Source organism: Uranotaenia lowii, chromosome 3 (genome assembly GCF_029784155.1).
Source record: "Uranotaenia lowii strain MFRU-FL chromosome 3, ASM2978415v1, whole genome shotgun sequence".
In the NCBI taxonomy this organism is placed as follows: domain Eukaryota; kingdom Metazoa; phylum Arthropoda; class Insecta; order Diptera; family Culicidae; genus Uranotaenia; species Uranotaenia lowii.
In genome coordinates, this window is record NC_073693.1 from 318,405,443 (window position 1) to 318,417,713 (window position 12,271).

The 12,271-nt window shown below is 36.5% G+C and overlaps 1 protein-coding gene across 1 annotated transcript in view; it reads right to left on the reverse strand.

The window, feature by feature from the left end:
• Nucleotides 1-8,889, reverse strand: part of LOC129753772 (uncharacterized) — a 31,597-nt gene extending 22,708 nt beyond the window's left edge. The window contains exon 1 of the mRNA XM_055749620.1: nucleotides 8,473-8,889. The gene's annotated coding sequence lies outside the window, so the exon portion shown is untranslated. The remainder of the gene's footprint in view (nucleotides 1-8,472) is intronic.
• Between the last annotated feature and the right edge of the window lie 3,382 nt (nucleotides 8,890-12,271).

Consider the following 12,271-nt stretch of genomic DNA (forward strand, 5'->3'; position numbering starts at 1 on the left):
TAGACCAGATGTTATTATTTTAATTCAATTCTGTCGATCGACGGCTAAGTGCAATCCCAGTAGGGAATTCACCCATCCATCGTTTCAATCCAACGAGAGAGCGTTGCTATTACAACTCTTTCAATGGATAGAGTACCTCGGTACTTATTCCTAGGAAAACTGCAAGTGACTGTAAGTGAGTAGCATATGCCAGTCGATGAAGCTACGAGTGGTTTGTTCTATCAACAGCAAAACAAGCCATCAACGTCGTCGCCAATACCCTATCGAGAATGATTTGTTAGAGTGGTTCGAAGTTTTATATTTTAAAAGTTTGAATCAGTTAAAAAGTCGGAAATTTTTAGCCCAACTTTGAATAGCTTTATAATAATTTATAAATTTCTAATACAAAAAAATTGCCAAATATTCTTATAGGTAGCACTAAAACTTGAACTATCCTAAGGGTCATTTCGATAGAATGTTGTCGCTGATGTTTTTTTTTTGTTGCGGGGGAGGGTAATTAATTTTGCTGCGTTCACGCTTCGTTGCATCGTTGGCGACACACTGGAGCTACTATGGACTAACTGTGGACTATGGAGATGTTGTTGTTCGTGCGTCGTCAACTATGTTGTGGGCTGCCGGCGGGGTCGGAAACTTTTTTTTGTGATGATGCTGATGAGATGTCAGATGATGATACGCCTCAGTCCAAAACCCATATTAGTCGGTACTGTACTATAAATGTGTACAAAATACACTACAGCCGGAGATGCGGATCAAACAGCTGACTCTGGCACCGATCCCCGGTCATAAATGGAAAGATATTTAATTACTGGTGATTTATTGAGGTTTTAAGGTTGCAGATGGAAATTTTTAGCAGCAAGAGAAAAAAATGAACCGGGAAAAGCTGAATGGAAGCATTTAGCAGTGTTGATGATCGGCTTTGCCATCGCGTTGCTTTTCAAATAAGGGATTCCGATGAAAGATAGCAAATCATCGGAAAACCATGCGGTTCGGATGTTAAACTAGACATTAATCAATATACTATCAGGTAATTGTCGCAATTTCGGACTTATGTGCTAAAACGTAGTTTACAGCTAACAAATTTGAACTTTTTAGACTAGAATTTGAAACCCGGGTTTGTTAGAAGGACTGGATTGTACTTTTTTGTTTGAACATCTTCTAACGATTGACGAATTTCAATAATGTGGCACAAGTTAATTGAATTTTTGTGTTGATATTCTTCAAAAAAAAAAGTATGGAGAAGCTAAAACCGTTACCATTACTTTGGTTAATATCATACAACAGTACATGAAAACATCTGCAAAACATCTAAGAATCAAAGATCAATGGCCATCTACAAAAATATTCAAAATTTATTTCTATATTGAGAAAGTTCATTAAAAGTCACATTGCAACCATAGGAAAAAAATGTACACCATAGAAAAAATATGTACAATTCAAATTCAATATCTTCCCGCCTAAAAACATGTGCTAAATCTATGAAATATATTTTTTTTTGTGAAAATTTCTGGAAAATCGATTGACCATAGCTTAAGTAGACGCACGAGTGCCTTTAATCCCTAATTTCCCTATGTTTTGTAAACAATCCCGAAAAACACTGATTTGGACCAGAAAATTTGGAATAAAAATAGGCCTATCTTGTGGGATTTTTTTTATCAATTACTTAAAGGCTGTTCAAGCTACCAAACGCTTCGGAAAATGAAATTATGGCTGATTTTACCCTTGATTCCCCTATATTTTTCAATTAATTATATAAAACTTAAGTTCGGACTTAATTTTTTTTACCAGATGAGATCTATCTTGTGTGATTTTTTTTCAAGAAATCGAATGAAGGCTATTTGAGCCCCCGCACGCATCGGAAAATAAAGTTATATCTGTTTTTACCCTCAATTTCCCAACATTTTTCAATTAATTCAGAAAAACGCATGTTTGGACTTGATCATTTTTAACCAAATGATACTTATCTTGTTTGTTTTTTTTTTGAGCCTTTGCTCGTGCCGGAAACTGAAGTAATGACCGTGCTACCCCAAATTTTCCAACATTTTTAATATAGTTCAGAAAAAGCTTGTTCATACTGGAAAATTTTACACAAAATGAGACCTATCCATGTGGGATTTTTTTTCGGAGGAAACAAATGAAGGCGGAAAAAAAGGAATTACAGCTGTTTTCACCTCAACCCCCCTTAAGTTTTGTAAATATTGCAGAAGAACATGTTCGGACTTGGTAATATTAAACCAAATGAAACTTATGTTATGTGAGGAATCGAATGAAGCTGTGGCATATAGAGCTCTGGCGGTTTTTACCCTCAATTCCTCTACATTTTTTAATTAATTCAGAAAAAAACATGTTCGGGCTGAAATTAATTCAAAAAATTTTTAACCTATCGTGTGTGACTATTTCCGAGAAATCGAATTGAAAATGATAGGAAAATCGTGGTAAATTTAGCCACAACTTCAAATTACGAAGCGTGTAGTGGCTCAAACAGTCTTCATCTGATTTCTCGAGAAAAATCATATAAGATAGGTCCCGTTTGGGTCAAAATTTTCAAGTCCGATCATGCTTTCCTGAATATCTAAAAAAATGTAGGGGAGTTGAGGTTGAAACAGCCATAACTCAATTTTACGATGCGTGTGGTGGCACAAATAGCCTTCAATCGTTTCCTCAAAAAAAAAAAAAAAACAAAAACACACACTAGATAGGTCTCATTTGCTCCAAAATCTTCTAGTCCGAACAAGCTTTTCATTTGATATTTAAAAAAAAGTTGTGAAATTGGGGGTAACGAGGCCATTTCTCCAGTTTCTGATGCGTGCGGTGGCTCAAACAGCTTTCATTCGATTCCTCGAAAAAAAAATGTAGGGGAATCGGGGTTAAAAACAGCCATAACTCAATTTTTTGAAGCTTACGGGTGGCTCAACAGCCTTCATTCGATTCCTCAAAATAAAAAACATAAGATTAGTTTCACTCAGTTAAAAAAAATTATAGTCCAAACTTACGTTTTTCATATTCAATTGAAAAATAGGGTAAAATCAGCATTAACTCAATTTTCCGAACCATGTGTGGCTTAAACAGTCTTCATTCGATTCCTCAAAAAAAAAAAATCACACGAGATATGTCTATTTTTGTTCTTAATTTACTAGTCCAAATCATTGCTAATTTGAGTACACCAATCGATTCAGCTGCCATTTTTACACAAATAAGTATGGTTTATATGACTTTTTTGTTCCAACGTAAATTACTGCATTCGGAATTACACTTTTACACCCCAAAAAATAGTGGAAATCGGGCAAAATGAGGCGTTCAGAGTCTGTTAATCAGGAAGCGGTGTTGACCATTCGATTCCTCACGTTTTTTGCTTTTGCATGATAACTTTCCAGAATTTATTACAGTTTAGGCGATCGTCACAGGAATAGGTACCTTTTTTGTTTTCAATTGTTTTCAAAATAAAAGGGAATTAGGAGTTGAAAAGGCAATTTTTTTCGTTAGCTTGATTTTCCAGAAATTTTCACTAATGGAAAGTATATTTCCACACATTTGGTTCATGTAGGAAGGAAGATATTGAATTTCTTCGCGGTTTATACACTTGTTTCCCCATTGTGCATGGGCTCATGAGTGAAAAAAATGCAATTTGAAATTAGGTTAAAAAATCATAAACTTTATGAATACGACATTGGAACTCGAATGTTCGAACCGAAGCTCAGCTTCAATTTCAAATATTTGCCAATCAGCTTATATCGGCAAATAACTAGCAAATTGTGTAGAAATTTTTTTTTTAAAGGGAAAGGTGTGGCAAAGCCGTGTCATCTAGAAGGGTAAATGTACCCAATCTTGACCCTTAAGGCATTGCACTGTGTCGATTTGGCCGCGGAGTATTGCATGAAAAGTAGTCATGCAATACCTCGCTAGGCACCCAGCAGTGAAGTCAATTGAATTTATTGTTTATCAATGCGAAATGACATACCCCTGTTAAACAGCTAATCACTTTTTTGCCCAATAAGATACGAAGTTATGGCCTTCAACAAAGTTGTTCAGCGGAAAATTTCCTTTAGGATATTTATAAATTGGCACAAAAATCATCAGCTGGCTCGATTCTACCGAAGAAACATAAATGATGTTGATTTTTCAGTACAAAATAATGAATTTTCCCTTACAAATCTATAAGTTCAAATTTACTCATTCAAACGTTACTTAGAAATTCTGTATAAAATCATGGGTGAACTTTGGACCAAAACGAAGTTTTTGAGACCCCAGGGTTTGAGAAACTCAAAAATGACCCCAACTCGACTCAGTCTACTAAGACGTAGTTGACTGGGTTTCGCAAGATTGCAGCCATTCTTTAACGTGCACCTTTGGAATTCCTCCGACAAATATGATTGCTTACTAGCCTAACGTGCAATAAATATATGTCTTTGCTTTATAACTGTGGATTATTTGAGTTAAAATCGTTAAAACTATTAATTGTAATGCTCCCAATTGTGACCCCCGTGTCGTGATTTTACGAATCTCAATTCAGAGATTCACTTCTACACGTCTGTCGCTCACAAGAATAGATCAATGACTGACTTTGTTTTGTTTGTTTGCCTAGTGTTGCCAAAATAGCAAACGTTGCCATAGTTATTTATTTCATTTTATTTATCTTCAGTGTTGCCGAACACAACTATTATTTTTTATTTTTTATTTTATTTTTTTATTAAATTTGATTTATTTTCTGCATATTCTTCATCTCATCCCTACATTCCTTCTCACCTCTATTCTCATTCAAAACTTTTTTACGCGTCGACTTTTGCTTTTTTTCTCTCCTTTTGAACAATTCGTTCTTTTTTTAACAAATGTCCTTAATTTTTATTCCACGTTCCACATCTTTATTCTCCATCCTACAAATTTTATTTAATTTCTGCTTATCCTTCATCTCATCACTACATTCCTTCTCTACTCTATTCTCAATAGAATCTTTAATTTACAGACTTTTGAGAAATTTTTACATCGTAGATTACTAAATTATATCTCATTTTGATTGGAAAAAATTGATTATCAAAATATCTCATCTTGAATTGATTTTGTTTTTCTCTTCTGATCAGGTTTATTTGGCGGAGTTTTCAAGAAGATCTCTGTAAGAGATTTTGGTAACAAGATATGGCTTAGGAATACTTCATCGCAGGGATCAAATAATGTATCTACCTATACAAATTGTATGGAAGATACAAAAGTACATATTTTTGGACTAAATTGTGATAAAGATGCTTTCCTTACAGATGACATGTTTTTTTATTCGACCAAAACACTACCAAAAACTATTTTAGGCGTTGTTTAACCCTCATCCTTCCCTGAAATTTTAACCCGTTACAGTCCCAGAAGTCTCAATTTGACACTCTTGACTAAAATCAATATACATATCTCTCTTGTTTTCAAACCGATTTTGACAAAATTTATAGTTTTGGAAACCTCGTTATGTGACTCAAATATTTTTTTCAAACACGCGTTAATCTTGAAAAAATATACTCAAAATTCAGTGCAAAATTGAATTTAAGTGCAAGAAAATCTGAGAAATTGCAAATTGACAAATAGTTAAAAAAACAACTCCCTTTGAAAATTCGTCAAAAAATCTTTGTTTCCTATTTCGACAATCTAAAATTGCAAAAATGTGCAAAATAACGTCAACTGTCCAATCCCCTTTTAAAAATTTATCTGGTGTGGCTTTGTGGCGGTTACGCCAGATCTCTCTACAAACAAAAATCCGACTTTTCTACTCAAACGTCAAATCCGTATTGTTGTACGGGTGTGAAACTTTGTGCACATATGCGGTGACAACGCGAAAATTGCAGGTTTTGGTGAATCGCTTCCTGCGGAACATCATCCGTGCTTGGTGGCCTGGCAATTGGATCTCAAATGAGGAACTACATCGCCGGTGTCATCAAAGAGAAGCGCGAAGAGATGAGAACGAAATTCGCCCAGGCCCAGAAACTCGTGGCGGCAAAGCCAAGCCGCCGAAATCCGAACTGTCGACGAGAGTCTTGATTGGGATCAAGTGAAGACGCTGGTTCCGGACCGTCAACAGTGGAGGTCATTTACCACGACCCTATACACCCGAGGATCGGCGCGGGAATATTAGTAACTTTAACAATTTTGACGATTCTATTGATTGAAAAGTACGGGTTTTACATCACTTTTTTACCTTTTTTCTGGTCATGATCTTAAAAATCCCCAAAAATATATATCCTTATGTGCAACGTATAGCTTCTAACTTCAGCCTTCTTGGACACTAAATAAATTTTTTTGAGCATTCTGTAGCTGATATACAGTATTTTTCCAAAGTATGTTTATCGGATTTTTTTCTTAGACTTTGGATAACGGAAAACTGAAGTGTTGTAGGTGAATAATTCCAGAAAAGCATATTTGAGTTACATTAAGAGGTTTCCAAAATAATCAATTTGGTAAAAATCGGTTGAGAAATAATTATGATCCAAGTAAATTGACCCTTACTTAGACATTTAGTTTTTAAAAAATTAATCAACTTGGAAACTTAAAGTCTGAGCATTGACATTTTTGAAGGCTTTGCTACCTATCACATCTTTCTCTTCATAAAAATAAACAGAAAACAGGAAATTTTACAGTTAACCCTTTCCTTCCCATGGTAGCACAGGTGATCCACAACTTCGCATAGCTCGCATTTGAACTGGGCGCTTTGGATCAACACCATTTTCTCATCGAATGTGCAAGTACGAATAAAGAATCATTGTACAAAATTTTAAGAAAATCGATTCACTAGTTTTTGCTCGGCAGATCGAAAGCTGCGCAAAAGTTGGATTTTTTAAAAATTAAAATCAAGTCGTCATTTGATGTTTAATAACTTCACAAGTTTTCATAATTATCCTCAAATAAAAATACTGACGTGCAGAAAATTGCTTTTGTAAGCAAAATCAAATGATGGTTTGCTTAGATTTCCACTAAAACATATAAATTTTCGAGTAAGTAAAGTGGATCACAGGTGATACACTGGGAACAAAAGGTACTTTTCATCTTGCTAAGTTTTTTATCAATACTCATGAAAATCATTCCGTCAAAAATTTTTTCTCTTCAGGATAAGTATTTCATCTACTGAAATGACCACATGTCTCAAAATATTTGCAAAAGATCGTGATTTTTTACGAAAAAATGGAATGTTTTGTTTCTCTGGCGAAAAGTGTCATGGCGGCCATTGTTCAAGGCAAAACTGAAAGTTTCAAAAATTTCAATAGTTTGACTTTTGAGGGCTGGATATACCCAAGAAATATTTCACAAAATAGGATCTTTTTAGTTTGTGATCAAAAAAGTGATGAAATTCCCTGTATTTTGGCCGTTATTTCTTATTTTTCATTCGCACCCTCTGTGTTGTTATCTTCCCAATGGAGCATATATGATCCACCTCAAAACCCAAATTTATCAACTGGATCTTAAAAGTAGACTAAAATAATGTATCTTTTGTTCTAGAACTTTAGTTGTTAATCAATATTTCTATTTTTAAAACGTGAAAAACCTCGTGGGAAGGAAAGGGTTAACTGTAACACAAATAAGCCTTGAGATAAAATTAAGCATTTCAATAAACGTTTTGGAATGATAAAGTAAAAAATGATGAAGATTAGGTTAAGATTGTTCTGGAAAATCGTAAGGTTGAACCTTCGAAACGTTTGTTGAAGCCTGAAACTCGGCCACTGCGGTTAAAGTTTCGCTCGACAGTTAAAAATAAATAAAACCTTCTGCTGCACAGCAGCAGTAGTACTGGTAAGGACCAAAATCTAGGTGAGGGCCCCTCTAGGAAGTGGATTTTAGTGCGCGCTGCTGGTGGCTGAAGGCTGTTTCGGCTGGTGGGTGGGTGGCAGGTTGGGGCTGTCACTCGGAACCGTCATGGGAGATGTTCTTCCCTAAATTAGGCAAAAAAATTAACTAATATAGCCGGGTGCGCCGCCGCCATCACTCGAGAGACAGAGAGTGTATCCCGCTAATTTGACAAGTTTTGTCAATCTCCTGGGAATGTACAAAGCCCCGGCCCCGACACAGGATATCCTGCTCATACAGTGTCGTTCTTAAGCAGCAGCATAGGAGACAACTTGCCGAAGCAAGGAAACATGGAAAAAATCAATTTTTTCACTACACTCTTCCGCACTCTCCCTCACCATTGGTTTTTCAAAAAGGGAAAACCTCAAGTTGGTCAACACACAATTTTTCCATCGCACACGAAACGTACACGCAATATGGCACTGTTTGGCATTGCGCGTAATCAATAACGCTTCATGACTTGAACTGGAGCCATTATTTGTCCCCCTTGGTCCTGGGACTGTCCACCTTCATACGTGAATAATTGTCAAAATCGATGACTCATAGTTAAATGCTAAACGGTGCCTTCCACCCACTTCAAAGAAGGAAAACTCCTGGCTCCGTTCATTGGGTGGATCTTCAAGGATTTTCTCTGCGCTCGATATATGGAAACACAATTTTCCGCACCTATGGCGATGGAAATTTTTTGCTCCAAACACTCGATACAAATGGAACACCACTTTGATGGGAAGGAAAAACCCAACTTTTCACAGCACTAACCGAAACCGTATTGATTGATTGGGGGCCCTTCTAATTAACGCAGTAACTTGGACACTACACACCGAAGAGACACTACAAGGTACTCTTCTAACCGCTAATAGTGTCTACTAAGCTTAGAGGGGCTTTGCTACTCGCTAGGCTAAGTAGAAATCCACGCGATCCGCCCGTGAAGTTTCAAGGATGGACATTTCCATCAATAACAAGGTTCGTTGCAGTAGTTGGCAGGCAGGCAGTTTTAGGTATAGCTACAAACTCTGGGGGGACAAGAACACGAAAACAGAACGCGACGAAGTTTTTCTGCTGTGTGTCACGACACGAACGAGCACCAACTGTGACTGGACGAAGACTAGCAAAGCTGGGGTTCAAACCCTCCCCAAGTATCGAGAAACAAGAAAGAAAAAAAAGTCCCCATACATCACAACATCAACCCCCGTGATAGTCGTGCGCTAGTCGTTTACTCTCTTAGTGTATTAGTGAACAGAGATTTTGGTTGGTAGCACGTGTTTACACGGACCACCTCGCAGAGCTGCCAACTGTGCCGAGTAAAAGAAAAACAACGCCGGTTCGTTCCAACGACGATGTTGTTGTTTTGGGTTGATGGGAGGCCCATACATAAGTAAGTAGGTATAGGTGTGGGTCTCGCTCTTCTTTTTGACGGACCGGACCGGGTCGGTTGTCGTGGGTCGTGATTCAAAACAAAAACATAACAGCAAGCAGCAGATAGCAAAAGGGTTCGTTCGAACTACGCATTGTCTGGGTGGGATTGCAGTTGTGTGATAGATGGGGGGCGCTCTTGCTATGTTCACGAACTTGTGTTGGTAGTAATTTTCTGTTGTGGTTTCTGTGGTTGCCGGGTTGCACCTTTGGGACGGTTACTGTTCTTACCGGGTGGAAAGTTTGGTGAAGATACGAATGAATTTTTTTTACTATAGGCCTTTCAACATTTTAGACTCATTGGCCAGATGGAATTTGCAGAAGGTTGTTGGCCAAATAGTTTGGAAAAAAAACTATCGGATCGGTTACAACAAAAGTGCGCAGAAGAGATACCTATATGTATATGTTTTCATTAATTGATTCCCCTCAATGAGTGAAGAGATTTTCAAATTTTAAATAAATGTTTCTGGTTATTTCTTTTCACTCATCATTAGATGTCTAAAAAATTTTTTTATAAGAAATTTTTAAAATTTAAATGACATTACATTTTTTTAAATACGAAAAATTATCATTTACAAAACTAGTAAGACAGCACAAATCTACTCCACTTAGTAAGTGATGTGAAGATATTTGGTAATTGAAATGTAATTTAACGAGACGGCAGTGAACAAACATGGTGCATTTCGCTATGCTTCGGAATGTTTAGCTTTTGTAAAACCAAAACCGAAAATAAACTGCTATGTATCCAACCACATTTTAAAAAATAGTAAGATCTATTAAACTGATACGAGCGACTTGTCATCACCCGGATCCGTATAAAATCCCGTATAAAAATCTCTATCCGTGTAGGGCAAACCCGATCGACTCATGGACAGCTGATAACGAAACCTCCAATTTGCATCCTTTGTTAAACCTCGTTGTCCTTTAAATATTCTAACGAAATGCTAAGTCGACATACGATGTTTCAAGAAACTTTTTGGTGAAATAATCAATAATGATTTTGAATACAGGTCGGACTTATATCTACGTTTACCCCAAATTATTTTCAGAACGGATATTCTTTTAGTGGGTTGATTTTTGGCTTACAATCTCAAATTAGTTTTGTAATTAAATTTAGTCTCTGATGAAGATCCTATAAGGATCGAAACGTTGGATATGTAAAAATTAAGTCGTTTTTTTATAAAAACTTGAGACTGAAAGCCGAAAATCAACAGACCCGAAGTAAACTAACCAGTCGCCCCAAAAAGAGAACGGATATTCGAATCTGACGGATAATTAAGTAATGACGGAGGGATAATTTATTTTTCCATTTTTGAATGTTAAAAAAAATGCTTTTAAAAGAACACCAACAGTACCGTTCATAATTCTATAGAAATGAGATGCATGCTTATTAAAACCTCAACTTTGAACCTTCATAAAATATTAATTTGATTATATTTTTTGTTCATATTTTCTTCCAATTATGGATCAATTATATTACAAAATCTGACATCTAAAGGTATAACATTTGTGACATTAGATACAGCAATTCTACGAATATCGGACTTTTTGGATTTTTCCGTTCAAACTGTAATATCTCAGAACAGGCCCGTGCGAAGGACCCGTCCATGGGGGGGGTTTTCGAAATTCAATTTTAACCAAAAATGATAACAATTCCAAAAACACACAATAAATAATGTAATTGATTTCTAAACCATTTACGTACTTATTATTATTACACAAACTCAAAAATAGTAAATTTTACTGATAAAATAAATCAAAGTTTTCAAAACAACTCAAAATGACTGTTTCAAATCAATGGTATTTCCGGTAAGTCATTGATAAATTATTCAAAATGATGTTACTAAGACTGAATTACACCCAAAATTCAGCCTCTGTGCCAATGGCGTGTAGTCAATTTCATAGCATCATTGGTACAAGAAGATAACGCGACCGGCACTGATTCGATTTGCGCCCACCGGCATTAACCTCCCAGCGCAACCGAATTGCGTATGTCTGAATGAAACAAAATAAAAACGTTTTCGCGTCCCTCCCCATCGCATCACAAGCCGAAGAAGGATGGAAATAAATACCGGCCAACACCAGGCAGCCAGCGAACCGAGCACTGTGCGTGTGAATGTAGCAAAAGCAACAACAAAAACATCCATCTAATTCAATCAACCGGCAAACACGGCTAAGCTGTGCGTGTGTATGTAGCAAAAGCAACATCAAAAACATTCCTTCAATTCACCGGCAAACAAGCACCGGCCAAGCTGCCCGGCTTTAGCAGCTGTGTATATGTAGCGTGTGTATGTAATAGCAGGCAGTAAGCAAAGCACAGTTCTCATTCAATGGGATTCCTGTTCCTTCACTCCCGTTCCCTTTCCCGTTTCCATCGCAAGACAAAGGAATGCATTGAAAGGAGGCCAAACGCCGGGAAGCCGCCGTTGTACGTTTTTTGTGATTGATCGGTAACAGAAAGCCTATGACAAATATACCTCGTCCTGCATGAAGCTCGAATAGCACACTGGTTAGAATGTCGGACTGGCAAGGCGATACAATTGGTGATGTGAGTTCGATTCTCACTACAGCGCTGTGGTTTTAATTTTTATTTTCTTGTTTCTGGGATGAATTATCCAATAGGAAGGAAATCCCATAAAATGTTTTTCTGGTTTCGCTTGAATGTAGTGGTCATCATTTTGGTTGGGAGCCGAGTCCTTATGCCAGTTACGGTTTTTCAAACATACCGTCTTCGGCACAGTGCACATTTCAGAGCATTATCGGCACAGAGATTTGCTAAAAAGGCATTGGATTTTTGCAACCTCTTCTATGGGTGTAGAAATAAGCTTGAAGATAAATTTTAAGCAGTCTAGTTTTTGAAATTAAAATCAAAGCTTCGGACATAAATGAATTCTTATGAATTAATATTAAATAGAATACATAAAATATATTATCAAATTAAAAAAAACTGAACTCACAAATAAATGTCAGATCAGGTTAAAATTGACCATGATTTGAAATTGTTAGAAAAATGATAATGATTGATATTATAAATCTAATCATTTAATTTTAT